Source organism: Phoca vitulina, unplaced genomic scaffold (assembly GCF_004348235.1).
Source record: "Phoca vitulina isolate PV1807 unplaced genomic scaffold, GSC_HSeal_1.0 scaffold43, whole genome shotgun sequence".
Taxonomy (NCBI): Eukaryota; Metazoa; Chordata; class Mammalia; order Carnivora; family Phocidae; genus Phoca; species Phoca vitulina.
The window spans coordinates 10,206,984-10,221,743 of record NW_022589746.1 but is presented as its reverse complement, the minus strand read 5'-3'; the positions used below and the strand labels follow the sequence as shown (position 1 = coordinate 10,221,743).

Genomic DNA, 14,760 nt, shown 5'->3' with positions numbered 1-14,760 from the left:
GATTGGTTTTTCCCTGAGAACTGGAACTGACTGGTGTGGAGGCTGGTCATTCAGGGGACATCCGGGGAACATAAAACACGTAATTAGCACCCTTTTCAACTTTGTTGCTACTAAACAAAGAACTGATTTATTATATTTAACCTGCAAAAAACTACTAGAGCAGGAATACTGTCTTTTTCTTGTAAACAAGATGGGACTAAAGTCATCACAGTATGCACGCTGATGTGTGGGGTTTTTTTTAATATTTTATTTATTAGAGAGAGAGAGAGAGCACAAGCAGGGGGAGTGGCAGGCAGAGGGAGAAGCAGGCTCCCCACTGAGCAGGGAGCCTGATGGCGGGGCTCGATCCCAGGACCCTGGGATCATGACCTGAGCCAAAGGCAGACGCTTAACCATCTGAGCCACCCAGGCGTCCCATGCTGACGTGTTTTATCAGCTAACGGTACCGATTGCTTTCTTACACCACAACAAAAACGAAGATAAATTAATGGATCGAGGCCTGATGGATGAATAGATATGGAATCAAGCAAATACAGTAAAATGTCACTGTAGAATCTAGGTGGTGAGTATACTAGTGTTCATTGTAAAATTCTCTCACCTTTTCTCTGTCTGATGATGCTCAAAACAAAATGGTTAGGATAGAAAGGTCAAAAAAAGCCATATCTAAAAGGGAAACCAAAATTAGGCAAGGGAAACAAAATATATATGGGCTAGAGGATAAAAGCGCATGGAGAGAAAATATTCCAAGTGATTGGTTTGAAGTGCCAGGTGTTTCTTTTCCCCACACATGAAACTTTGCAAACACACAACATATAACACAGTCTTCAGCACCGCGGGACAGAGTTACACCCCTGGCTCTCAGCCCTCGAGCTTGTGGCGCGAGTCGGGAGAAGAGGATAGCTTCTCTCTCCTGCTCTCATTGAGGACCAAGGGGACCCTCGAACAAACTCCACCCCTTTCCCCTCTCAAGCCAAGGAGAAGCCGCCTTGGTCACCTGTGTAGTGCTAACCATGATGGTAAGCGGAGAAAGGAGAGGCCTGTCCCAACTATTACAGGGTAAGGGGTAAAGGTAAAGAAGGGGTACAGTTTGGATTAGGCCACAAGAGGGAGCAGGTGACACCATCCAGAAGCATGTGCAGCTTTGGGGGGCAGTGGGGTACGCAGTGATTTGGCCTCTGAGCTACCTTGTCCCTGGCTGAGCAGGAAGAGTAGGGTAAATGGAAGGGGCGCAATTTGGCAGTGATGACGTCCCCCAGTTTGGGCTTGAGGGAAGCATCACCCACGAGGAAGCCACCCACAGCAGGCTGGCTTGCCAGCTCCCTGCAGGTCGCTCCAGTCCCAGAACCTTCAACATAAACAGGATGCTCTGAGCCCCTGCATCAACCATGTGAGACTTAAGCCATCCCTGGAGCGTTTCGTGTACTTCCTGTTGCAGTCTGGCCAGTACCAATGGCCCACGTGGGCTCATAGCCAGGACAACCTTGTTCCAGTCCTTTGCATTATCTGTGGTGGCCTTGTTTTGCTCAAAAGTGCCTACTCAGTGATGCCAGCTTCCTTCTCACTCAGCTTCTCCCCAGTGCAGGCGATTACTTACAGTCCCTTTGCAAGGGTGTGGGCCCCTTTCTGCCCTATTTGCTCATCTGACTCCCCAGAGACAGGCCTTTTTTCTGAGTGCCCCAGGATGGCCAGGGCTGATCACCCAGGGAAGGCCCCATTCGTCACTGGGCAGCAGTTCTCCCAGCCAGATCTTAGGATTCTGCCAGGCCAAGTCCACGTGGCAGTGGGGGCCACACAAACTACCTAGGTGTCTGCCGCAGCTTGGCAGTGTTCAGAGCGGTGATGCATTCCCCCAGACTCTTCTTACAGTGCTCCCCACCATGAAGAACTTCCTGAGGGCACCATGGCGCTGGAACCAACACACTGAAGGCCAGTATCACACCCCCCCTCAGTGATTTTTCAGTACGCTGTAATTTGACTCTATATTTTTAGAGGGATATATCTTATGGACAAAAAGAAAAGCAAAAAAAAAAAATCTTAAACTCTACTCAGCAATCATTTTGAAGGTTGTTTTGTTGATTTTCTTACTCTGAGGCTGTTGTAGCACATTGTGGAATAGATTGTATGAATATCAGCATCACTTAGGCATTCAGTTCAGGAGAAAAGATACACAATTAGGTTAAGTAAAAATCTTATAAACTTGAATTTGTAAGATGAACTCATGATCTGTTTTATCTTTAAAATATACACACAATTCCACAGTGTCACTTTCCTGGTTTTGAGCCGGTACTACAGTTATATAGGAATTAGCCATTGGGGGGTGGGGGTTTCGGGGGGAATGGAGCGACAGGCATACAAGGCTCTTCCTACAACTTCCTGTGAGCCTATAAATATTTCAAAATAAACCTGAAATGTCAAAAAGGCAATGATAAAATTCAGTTAGTACTTGAATATGTTGCAATAGGCCAAACTGGGGGTCAAGGTGGACTGAGAGGATGCGTGAAGAGCCGAAGATGTGAAATCCATCAGACCATTCACAACAAAGGATTTCTGTGTCTTTGAGTTCTTCTCCACGGATGTAATTGCAAGTACTTGGGAATAATCCCAAAAGCCAAGAACATGCTTTTCATATAGTGGTCCACACACCCAAAATTCCATTCTTCTTCCATGCCATCCTGTGGATCAGGAGGAGACTGTGGGGTTAACTGTCCGTGGTGCAGGCGGGGAAATAAGGCACAGAGTAATGAAGACACTGAATCTGGGCCACACAGAACAGGAAGTAGGTCCAGGGATGGAGTCTCAGATCCCTCAGAGAATCTCAGTTATACAGTAGATTACAGGCATCATCTAGGCCCTGCTTCTTGCCCAGGTGTACATCAAAATCACCTGAGGATTTCTGTTTAACACAGAGACAGGAGTGGGGGCCCATTCCAAGACATGTACTCAGTTGGCCTGGGATGGGGCCTAGTTAACATTATTCTTTTTTTTTTTTTAAGACTTTTATTTTTACGAGAGTGAAAGAGAGAGAGCATGAGCAGGGGGAGGGGCAGAGGGAGAAGCAGGCTCCCCACTGAGCAGGGAGCCTGATGCGGGACTCGATCCCAGGACACTGGGATCACGACCTGAGCTGAAGGCAGACGCTTAACCCACTGAGCCACCCAGGAGCCTTCGTTAGCATTATTCTTAAAACCTCCCTAGATGCTTCTAGTGTGCAGTGAGGGTTGAGATCCAATCATCTATTCCAAATCACTTGTTTACCAGCTGAGGAGTCTGAGGCTCATGGAGGTGAAGCGACTCATCCCAGCTGGTCAGTCACTCAGGGAGCTGGTCTGAGACCACTGGTAATGGACTCATTGCCTAGTGGTGAAATTTCGTTTTCTGAAAGTTTTGTTTTCTCCAGCTCTCGTTTTCTTTCTCAACTGTAAACACGCACACACACACACACACACACACACGGGCGTGTATGTGTGTGTCCTTTGTTGGCTATTTGCTTTCTGATCTCTCTAATGTCACCCATGGACAAGATTCTGAATATCTGTTCACTCTGAGCCAAAGCCCCTTAGAACTGGGACCGCTGCCAAATTCACAACAAACATTCTGTCTGCGTCTCTGCATGCTATCCAGTGCATTTGGAAAATTACAAACCCAATCACTTTTCTCCATAAGAATTCCAAAGATACTTGTTTCCCAAAACAGGAGAGCTTTTCTAATTCATGTATTTTGGCATTTGCTTACCGCCTGAGCATTTGTCAGAACACATGGATAAACCTATCTCAGGTACTGAGAAGTTTTTATTTGTGCAGAACTTTCTGGTTAGTTCAGGTCGCCTCCGAGGAAGCTTATATAACCAGTGAGGCCTGAGATGGGTGGTGAGCTGGGCACTCTTATGTCAAACCACCACACCTTGCTCTTAGCTCCTGTCCAAGTGATCAGGGATTAAGAGGCTCTCTTGGTATTTGGCTCATTTCCTTCATTCCTGAACCGGTGGCTTGTTTATCTCTGTCAGGTTGAAACCAAAAGTAACCACGAGAATCTTGATCACTTTAGTAAGAGTAGGTTTTTATATATTACAGTAGATTCCTTCTATAGTTAGGAGGCTAACTGAAAATGGGGCTACTTTCCTTAATCCTTCCTTTCTTACACAGTCATCCAGAATCCAGCCACCAACCTCCATCACAGGCAACAGTGGGCTGAAGCTCTCCTGTAGGGTGTGAGGCAGATCTGGGTCCACACACTGACCAGTCACTGAGTTTTCACACCACTAGAAACACCCCTCAATATGGTGGCAGGTCCACAGTCATTGGTAATCCGGTTTCATTCAACTCTATACTCACCTGGAAACCCCACAAGACACTGCACACAGTCCTTGCCCCTTGACTCTTGATGGTGAAGCTGTGGACGAAAGGCACCATCAGAACATTCCATCTCTTACCTCAGTTCTCTGTTCTCTCATCTCAACCACTTGCTGTTCTTCTCTCTCAATAAGCTTCTTCTGTTTTTATTTTCAGGCCACATGAGAAAACATGGCTGACAATGGGACTCAAATGCCTATGTGACAGGTCCAACATGCCCCAGATTCAGCTTTCCAGGGAAGCAAGTCTAATTGTCTCCTCTTAACAAATTTTTTTTTTTTTTATTTAACAGAGAGAGAGAGAGAGCACAAGTAGGCAGAGCGGCAGACAGAGGGAGAGGGAGAAGCAGGCTCCCCTCCGAGCAGGGAGCCCGATGTGGGGCTCGATCCCAGGACCCTGGGATCATGACCCGAGCCGAAGGCAGCCACTTAACCAACTGAGCCACCCAGGCACCCCAACAATTTTTTTTTAAAGATTTTATTTATTTATGAGAGAGAGAGAGAGCAGGAGCAGGGGGAGGGGCAGAAAAATAGGAGAAATTAAAATCAAACCATTCTGATGTAAAACATGAATGTCTTGTTAAGGATTTAGCTCATCTGAGTAATTTAGGGGTTCTGCTTCCACCTGCAAAGAGGTATTTATCTATGTACAACATGAGGTGTTAGCAACGGTACAGAGCCTTCCTTGAGCTACAGATAAACAGTCTAATGCTATTCTATTACCAAGGATCACTTGGGCTAGGAAATCTAAAGACTTTTGCTGGGTCTTAATGGTTCAGGCAGTGGAGCGAGCTCTTCTGTTAACACTTCTGGTAAGGTTTCTCATCATAACTTCTAAGTCTGCCATGTCTACTCCAAGCCATGAATTTATGATTCCAAGGTATTGGTTAAAATGATCCCCAGAATATCTGGCAGGAAGGTCACAGCCTTGGCTATGACCACAGCTGTTGTCTTCATATTCAAAAAGTTCCTCATCAGGGTAATCATCTGTTCTCGGTAAGTCTCTTTTCCTTCTTGAGTGAGATTCGGGAATAGTGGTTGTAGCCATTTTAAGAAAGTTAAAGAGGATGTTAAATGCCACAAAAAACAAGAAAAACACATGCCACCAAAGCCTTTCCAACTATCAAGACATTCATAAGCCCAAGACTGGTGATCATATCCACAAAGAAAAATATACCCCTTAGGTGCATACATCAAACCAGACATGGTGACAGTACTTACAGAGTCATTAACAGGCAATGAAGGGAGGTGAGCTCAAGCCAGGGGTCAGTTGGGGGAGAGTCCCACAAGTTTCATTGAGTTGGCAAGCTTGGGGATGGGCGGCCATGGGGGGAAGGTTGGATATATGTAAAGACAGGGAGGGAAGAACACTAGGTATACAGACACCTTTAAGAGTTGGTGACCATCGGTGAAGAAGTCCTACTGAGTATAAAACAGCAAAAATCATAAGAATTCCTACACAGAGAAACAACAGTCTAAAATCTCAGTGAGCTTAGGAATTTCCATTAGATTTTGACAGTTATGAAAGAGTTATTATTCTGGTTTGTTCCTGACTCTTGGGAAAGTATATTCAGATGTCGTCTGCTTCTTTTTCTGGGATGTGGTCAGTTTGAGGTTTTCAACTGATTTGGTCATCCAGTTGGATGTTGGAGCCTTTTTAGAATGAGAACCATGAATCTATGAGTCAGTGCCTTCTAATTTTGTGGCACTGGAGTAGGCTGGATGAAGTCTTTGTGGAGATGTCTTTTCCAATAAACCACATCTCCAGGTTGGAGGCTATGATGTTCAATGTCTTGGTCTCCCAGGAGCACACTGTGGAAAGGCTATTCTACCAAAGTAGGATTATCCTCTATGGATTTGATTAGGCTTTTGTGAAATTGAAGCATATCCCTTTTTATCAGCTGTGGATTAAAGGAAGGCAAGCTACCTTGAATGTCCTGCTACAAGAAGAACAGTCTGTCATTTAACTGATGTCAGAATGTTAGGAATTTCATATAATTTTTGGAACATTACATTAACATACACCATGCAAATATAACATAAAGAAGGTTTAGTATGACTATTTTTTTTAAAGTAGGCTCCACGCCCAGTGTGGAGCCCAATGCAGGGCTTGAACTCATGACCCTGAGATCAAGACCTGAGCTGAAATCAAGAATCAGATGCTTAACTGATGGAGCCACCCAGGTGCCCCAGGATTACTTTTTATTTGACAATGCTTCCCATGTATTTTAACATATCAGATAAGACTAATTAATCTAATAGATTGTTCTAATGTTCCAGGGACCCTCTTAAAAAAAAAAAATCCCCCCAAAGTTTCTTCCAGGTCAAAAAGACTTAATTTAGATTTTAATTTGGGGAGGTTTATAAAGAATATCAGAAGGTTTGGACACCTGGCTAAAAAGGATCACAGGAAAGTATGAAACAATACTTATCAATTTAACCAAAGTGACAAAATTCTAGAAGTATACTCCTCCTCATAGTAATCTCAATTCTTTTATCATAAAACCTATTTATTAATAGGCCTAAATATATATAAGGTATATATATATATAAGGTATATATATATATATATATACACACACACACACACACACACACACAACCTCACAATCTCTCTGTAAAAATTAAAAGCCAAAAGCAAATAAACTAATGCATAGCAATCAATGTCTCAATATATTATTTTATTAGGAAATTACCTAAATATTTAATGACTAGCCATCATCTAATTTAATTCAGCAAAACTCCAAGGTTTTAAATTACCAAAAAGATTTGGGGACACTATTTCTTAAGACATTAATATTGCTGGAAACTTAATTTATAAACTTTATCTTACTTACATCTACTTAATTCACTTGTTCTTACTAATTATGTTTAGATGAGTCATGAATATTTCACAAGACAATAAACAGCTAACTGTTATCTTTAACTTATCTTTCTTGCTGACAAATTCTGTAACAGAGATAATATGATCTTGTATGATTAGTAAACCCAGGTAGAAAAAGTTGCTTATCTGCATTACATCTAATGCTGGTAACTCTGAAAACACGCCTGTTTTAATTAAACCAACAAACTTCAGTTAGCTTTTATTTATTAAGTTTAACCGTATGGTGCCTGGGTGGCTCAGTCGGTTAAGCATCTGACTTCAACTCAGGTCATGATCCCAGGGTCCTGGGATCAAGCCCCACATCAGGCTCCTGGCTCAGTGGGGAGCCTGCTTCTCCCTCCCCCTCTGCCTCTCCCTCGGTTTGTGCTTTCTCTCTCTCTCAAATAAATAACTAAAATCTTTAAAAAAAAAAAAAAAAAACAGAAAAGATTAACCCTAGGGCACATGAACTTAAAACTTATTTGGATTAATTGCTATTATACTCTGGAGAGTTGTTGTGAATACTAAATCTATATAAGCACTTAATATTCTTTTTTTTTTTTTTTAAGATTTATTTATTTATTTTAGAGAGGGAGAGAGCATAAGCAGGAGGGGCAGAGGAAGGAAAGAGAATCTCAAGCAGATGCCCGGCTGAGTGTGGAGCCTGACGTGGGGCTTGATCTCACCACCCTGAGATCACAACCTGAGCCAAAACCAAGAGTCCTACCCTTACCCAATGGCGCCACCAGGTGCCCCAGCACCTATTATTCTTTCAGCCAATTAAACAGAGCCACAGGCATTCAGGAAAAGATGGTGGAGGGGTAGGGGACCCTATTCCAACCAGTCCCCGGAATTGAGCTGGATATCTACCAGACCACTCTGAACACCCACGAAATCAGCCTGAGATGTAAGAAGATAGATCTGGATCTCTACAAACAGAATATCGCAGGCATTTGGTTTCAAGGTACAAGCGGGGAGCCATGATTCTGTGGGCAGATATTGGAAGATAAATGGTAGGGGGAGGGAGCCTGGCCATGGGGACCCTACACCACTGGTGAGCGATAGCCTCCTGCGCTGGGGATAGGGCACAGACTCGCAGACCGGTAGCAGTGGGGAAAGGACTTTAGGGCAGCCCCCAGACAGAAACCAGAGCGGCAGGGCCGCGTGTGCGAACTGGGGGCAGCTGGCGGGTTTAGAAGCACAAAGGGCAGAGACCTGCCCTGACCTGGAGGCAAGGACTGGGAGCGCTGTGGAGGGGCACACAACCCAGGATGCTGCAGTTTATAGCAGCACAGACAGAAACGGAGATAGTGTGACCTGGAGAGCTCACTGAAGAACAGACTTCAATCTCTCTGCTCTGAGGTGGAGGTTTGGAAACAACCTCTTCTGCTCTGACTCTCAGAAGAGACCCGGGAAGCCACCAGGGAAAGCTGCCAGAGAACAAAAGCCCCCCCAAAAGTGGTTTTCACTGAGCCTATCCCCCCCACAGGGGGCAGGGCAACTCTGCCAAAACAGGGTTGCCTGAGTAACAGCACAGCAGGCCCCTCCCCCAGAGGACAGGCTGGGAGAACAAGAGGCCAGCAACCCTAAGGTCCCTTTAAAACAGGTGCATCTGGCTTGGATTGTGGTCAATAATTTGGACTCTGTACATTCTCTCAACCACCCCTCAACAGAATGACTAGGAGGAGGAACCCCTAAAATAGGAAAGACTCAGAGACTGTGACTTCTGCCACAGATATAACCAAGATGTCAGAGATGGAATTCAGGGTAGCAATTGTGAAGACAACAGCTAGAATGGAGAAATTGATTAATGGCAACATAGAGTCTCTAAGGGCAGAAATGAAAGCTGAACTGGCAGAACTTAAAAATGCTATCAATGAGAATCTAATCTAGATAAGCTAACAGCTAGAGTAAGTGAGACAGAAGAACAAATTAGTGATCTAGAAGACCAATTAATAGAAAAGAAGGAAAAACAGGAGGCCAGGGAAAAACTACTCAAAATCCATGAAAATAGAATCAGAGAAATAAGTGACACCATGAAACATTCCAATGTCAGAATTATTGGGATCCCTGAGGGGGTGGAGGGAGAGAGAGGACTAGAAGATATATTTGAGCAAATCATAGCTGAGAACTTCCCTAATCTGGGGAATGAAACAAACATTCGTGTTCTAGAGGCAGAGAGGACCCCTCCCAAGATCAAGGAAAACAGGCCAATGCCCCAGCTTGTAATAGTAAAACTCCCAAATCTTAGAACCAAGGAAACCCTCTTAAGGGCAGTTAGGGGGAAGAGATTCTTTACGTACAGGGGGAGGAACATCAGAATAACGTCAGACTTATCCACAGAGACCTGGCAAGCCAGAAAGGGCTGGCAAGACATATTCAGGGTACTAAATGAGAAGAACATGCAGCCAAGAATACTTTATCTGGCAAGGCTGTCATTTAGAATGGATGGAGAGATGCAGAGTTTCCAAGACCAGCAGAAACTGAAAGAATATGTGACCACTAAGCCGGCCCTGCAGGAAACATTAAGGGGGGTTCTAAAAAGGAGAAAGACCCTAAGAGTGATATAGAACAGAAATTTACAGAGACAATTTATAGAAACAAGGTCTTCACAGGCAACATGATGACAATAAATTCATATCTTTCAATAATCACTCTCAATGTGAATGGCCTAAATGCTCCCATAAAATGGCACAGGGTTGCAGACTGGATAAAAAGACAGGACCCATCTATATGCTGTCTACAAGAGACTCATTTTGAACCTAAAGATACATCCACACTGAAAGTGAAGGGATGGAGATCCATCTTCCATGCCAGCGGATCTCAAAAGAAAGCTGGGGTAGCAATTCTCATATCAGACAAATTAGATTAAGCTAAAGACTGTAGTCATAGACACAGAAGGACACTGTATCATTCTTAAAGGGTCTATCCAACAAGAAGATCTAACAATTGTAAATATCTATGCCCCCAACATGGGAGCAGCCATCTACATAAGCCAACTTAACCAAAATAAAGAGTCACATTGATAACAATATGTTAATTGTAGGAGACCTCAATACTACACTCTCAGCAATGGACAGATCATCTAAGCAGAATATCAACAAGGAAACAAGAGCTTTGATTGACACACTGGACCAGATGGACCTCATAGATATATACAGAACATTCCACCCTAAAACAACAGAATACTCATTCTTCTCAAGTGCACATGGAACTTTCTTCAGAATAGAGCACATACTGGGTCAAAATCAGGTCTCAACCAATACCAAAAGATTGAGATTATTCCCTGCATATTTCAGACCATAATGCTTTAAAACTGGAACTCAATCACAAGAAAAAAATTTGGAAGAGATTCAAACACTTGGAAGCTAAAGACCACTCTGCTCAAGAATGTTTGGGTCAACCAAGAAACCAAAGAAGAACTTCAACAATTCATGGAAACCAATAAGAACAAAGACACATCGGTCCAAAACCTATGGGATACTGCAAAGGCGGTCCTAAGGGGGAAATACATAGCCATCGAAGCCTCACTCAAAAAAATAGAAAAATCCCGAATTCACCAACTAACTTTACACCGTAAAGAACTAGAGAAAAAGCAACAAGCAATGCCTAAGCCACGCATTAGAAGAGAAACAATTAAGATTAGAGCAGAGATCAATGAATTAGAAACCAGAAACACAGTAGATCAGATCAATGAAACTAGAAGCTGGTTCTTTGAAAGAATTAATAAGATTGATAAACCACTGGCCAGACTTACCCAAAAGAAAAGAGAAAGGACCCAAATTAATAAAATTATGAATGAAAGGGGAGATATCACAACTAACACCAAGGAAATAGAAACAATTATTAGAAATTATTATCAACAACTATATGCCAATAAATTAAGCAACCTGGAAGAAATGGATGCCTTCCTGGAAACCTATAGACTGCCGAACTGAAACAGGAAGAAATTGACAACCTGAATAGGCCAATAACCAGGAACGAGATTGAAGCAGTGATCAAAAACCTCCCAAAAAACAAGAGCCTGATGGATTCCCTGGGGAATTCTACCAAACATTCAAAGAAATAATACCTATTCTCCTGAAGCTGTTTCAAAAAACAGAAGGAAAGCTTCCAGACTCATTCTATGAGACCAGCATTACCTTAATACCCAAACCAGGCAAAGACCCCATCAAAAAGAAGAATTTCAGATCCATATCCCTGATGAATATGGATTCCAAAATTCTTAAAAAAAATCCTAGCTAATAGGATCCAACAATACATTAAAAGGATCATCCACCACGACCAAGTGGGATTTATCCCCGGGATGCAAGCGTGGTTCAACATTCGCAAATCAATCAATGTGATAGAACACATTAATAAGAGGAGGGAGAGGGGCGCCTGGGTGGCTCAGTCATTAAGCGTCTGCCTTCGGCTCAGGTCATGATTCCGGGGTCCTGGGATAGAGCCCTGCATCGGGCTCCCTGCTCTGCGGGGAAGCCTGCTTCTCCCTCTCCCACTCCCCCTGCTTGTGTTCCCTCTCTCGCTATGTCTCTCTCTGTCAAATAAATAAAATCTTTAAAAAATAAAAATTAAAAAAATAAGAGGAGGGAGAAGAACCATATGGTCCTCTCAATTGATGCAGAAAAAGCATTTGACAAAATACAACATCCTTTCCTGATTAAAACTCTTCAGAGTATAGGGATAGAGGGAACATTCCTCAAGTTCATAAAATCCATCTATGAAAAACCCACAGCAAATATTATCCTCAATGGGGAAAAGCTGAGAGCCTTTCCCTTAAGATCAGGAACACGACAAGGATGCCCACTCTTGCCACTATTGTTCAACATAGTACTAGAAGTCCTAGCAACAGCAATCAGACAACAAAAAGAAATAAAAGGTATTCAAATTGTCAAAGAAGAAGTCAAACTCTCTCTCTTCGCAGATGACATGATACTTTATGTGGAAAACCCAAAAGACTCCACCCCCAAATTACTAGAACTCACACAGCAATTCAGTAATGTGGCAGGATACAAAATCAATGCACAGAAATCAGTTGCTTTCTTATACACTAACAATGCAACTGTAGAAAGAGAAATTAGAGAAACAATTCCATTTACAACAGCACCAAAAACCATAAGAGACCTTGGAATAAACCTAACCAAAGAGGTAAAGAATCTATACTCTAGGAACTACAGAACACTCACGAAAGAAATTGAAGAAGACACAAAAAGATGGAAAAACATTCCATGCTCATGGATTGGAAGAATAAACATTGTTAAAATGTCTATGCTACGCAGAGCAATCTATACCTTCAGCGCCATCCCAATCAAAATTCCAATGACATTTTTCAAAGTGCTGGAACAAACAACCCTAAAATTTGTATGGAGAAGACCCTGAATCGCCAAGGAAATGTTGAAAAAGAAAAACAAAGCTGGGGGCATCACGTTGCCTGATATCAAGCTATATTACAAAGCAGTGATCACCAAGACAGCATGGTACTGCACAAAAACAGACATTTGGACCAGTAGAACAGAATAGAGAGCCCAGATATGGACCCTCAACTCTATGGTCAAATAATCTTCGACAAAGCAAGAAAAAATATGCAATGGAGAAAAGACAGTCTCTTCAATAAATAGTGCTGGGAAAATTGGACAGCTATATACAGAAGAATGAAACTCGACCATTCTCTAACACCATACACAAAGATAAACTCAAAATGGATGAAAGATCTCAATGTGAGACAGGAATCCATCAAAATCTTAGAGGAGAACATAGGCAGTAACCTCTTTGACATTGGCCACAGCAACTTCTTTCAAGATACATCTCCAAAGGCTGGTGAAACAAAAGCAAAAATGAACTTTTGGGATTTCACCAGGATAAAAAGCTTCTGCACAGCAAAGGAAATAGTCAACAAAACAAAGAGGCAACCCACAGAATGGGAGAAGATATTTGCAAATGACACTACAGACAAAGTGCTGATTTCCAAGATCTGTAAAGAACTTCTCAAACTCAACACCCAAAAAGCAAATAATCAAGTCAAAAAATGGGCAGAAGACATGAACAGACACTTCTCTGAAAAAGACATACAAATGGCTAACAGACACATGAAAAAATGTTCATCATCATTAGCCATCAGGGAAATTCAAATCAAAACCACATTGAGATACCACCTCACACCAGCTAGAATGGCAAAAATTGACAAGGCAAGAAACAACAAATGTTGGAGAGGTTGTGGAGAAAGGGGAACCCTCTTACACTGTTGGTGGGAATGCAACTTGGTACAGACGCTTTGGAAAACAGTGTGGAGGTGCCTCAAAAAAATTAAAAATAGAGCTACCCTATGACCCAGGAATTGCACTACTGGGTATTTGCCCCAAAGACACAGATGTAGTGAAAAGAAGGGCCATATGCACCCCAATGTTCATAGCAGCAATGTCCGCAATAGCCAAACTGTGGAAAGAGCCGAGATGCCCTTCAACAGATGAATGGATAAAGAAGATGTGGTCCATATATACAATGGAATATTACTCAGCCATCAGAATACCCAACTTTTGCATCAACATGTATGGGATTGGAGGAGATTATGCTAAGTGAAATAAGTCAAGAAAAAAATCAATTATCATATGGTTTCACTTATTTGTGGAACATAAGGAATAGCATGGAGGACATTAGGAGAAGGAAGGGAAAAATGAACGAGGGGAAATTGGAGGGGGAGACGAACCATGAGAGACTATGGACTCTGAGAAACAAACTGAGGGGTTTTAGAGGGGAGGGGGGTGGGGGGATGGGTTAGCCTGGTGATGGGTATTAAGGAGGGCACGTATTGCATGGAGCACTGGGTGTTATACGAATACAATGAATCATGGATCACTACATCAAAAACTAATGATGCATTGTATGGTGACTAACATAACGTAATAAAATTAAATTAAATTTAAAAATATAAATAAATAAACAGAGCCACAGGCACCTAGAGAACTGGACAGAACTGGACAGTGCTCCTGCACAGCTATGAGAGTCAGGTCTGAGAAATAAGAACACTTTAGACCACTACCCCAGAGAGCATTAAAAATACTGTCATTAAGGCCTAACGTGTTCTGTTTGAAGTCTTAAGATGCTAACACAGACATTTTCTCTGTTCCAATGAACAAAGAAGAGGTTAGATACAGGCTCTTACTGTCATTGGCCATTCTCAGGAAGGGTATGCAAAACAAAGGCAGAGTAGAATTAGTAAAACACAACCTCTTGGTCAATCGCAGCAAATTTGGGTTGAGACTCCAGTTTAGTAATATACATGCAGCATTTTATACTATGAAAGGGACACTTTGTTTCCAGATGAGCAAACAAAGGCACAGATTTGGGGCATGAGCTTGGCAAGTTCACACAAGCCGATGCTCACAGGCATCCCTGGCTCCAGGCTTAGTGGACTATACGCGCCTGGCATTCCTCCCCCTCAACGCCCACCCCCTCCCCCCGCCCCCAACCAGCTCTCTACAAGGCCATGCGGAGCCTGGGAGAGGAATTCACCTTATCACTGAAACTGCTTTCACCAGCCTCCTCTCAATCG

General features: G+C 42.8%; 1 pseudogene; it reads right to left on the bottom strand.

The window, feature by feature from the left end:
- Window positions 1-432: 432 nt before the first annotated feature.
- LOC116648350 lies at window positions 433-4,422 on the bottom strand (annotated as a pseudogene).
- Window positions 4,423-14,760: the final 10,338 nt, after the last annotated feature.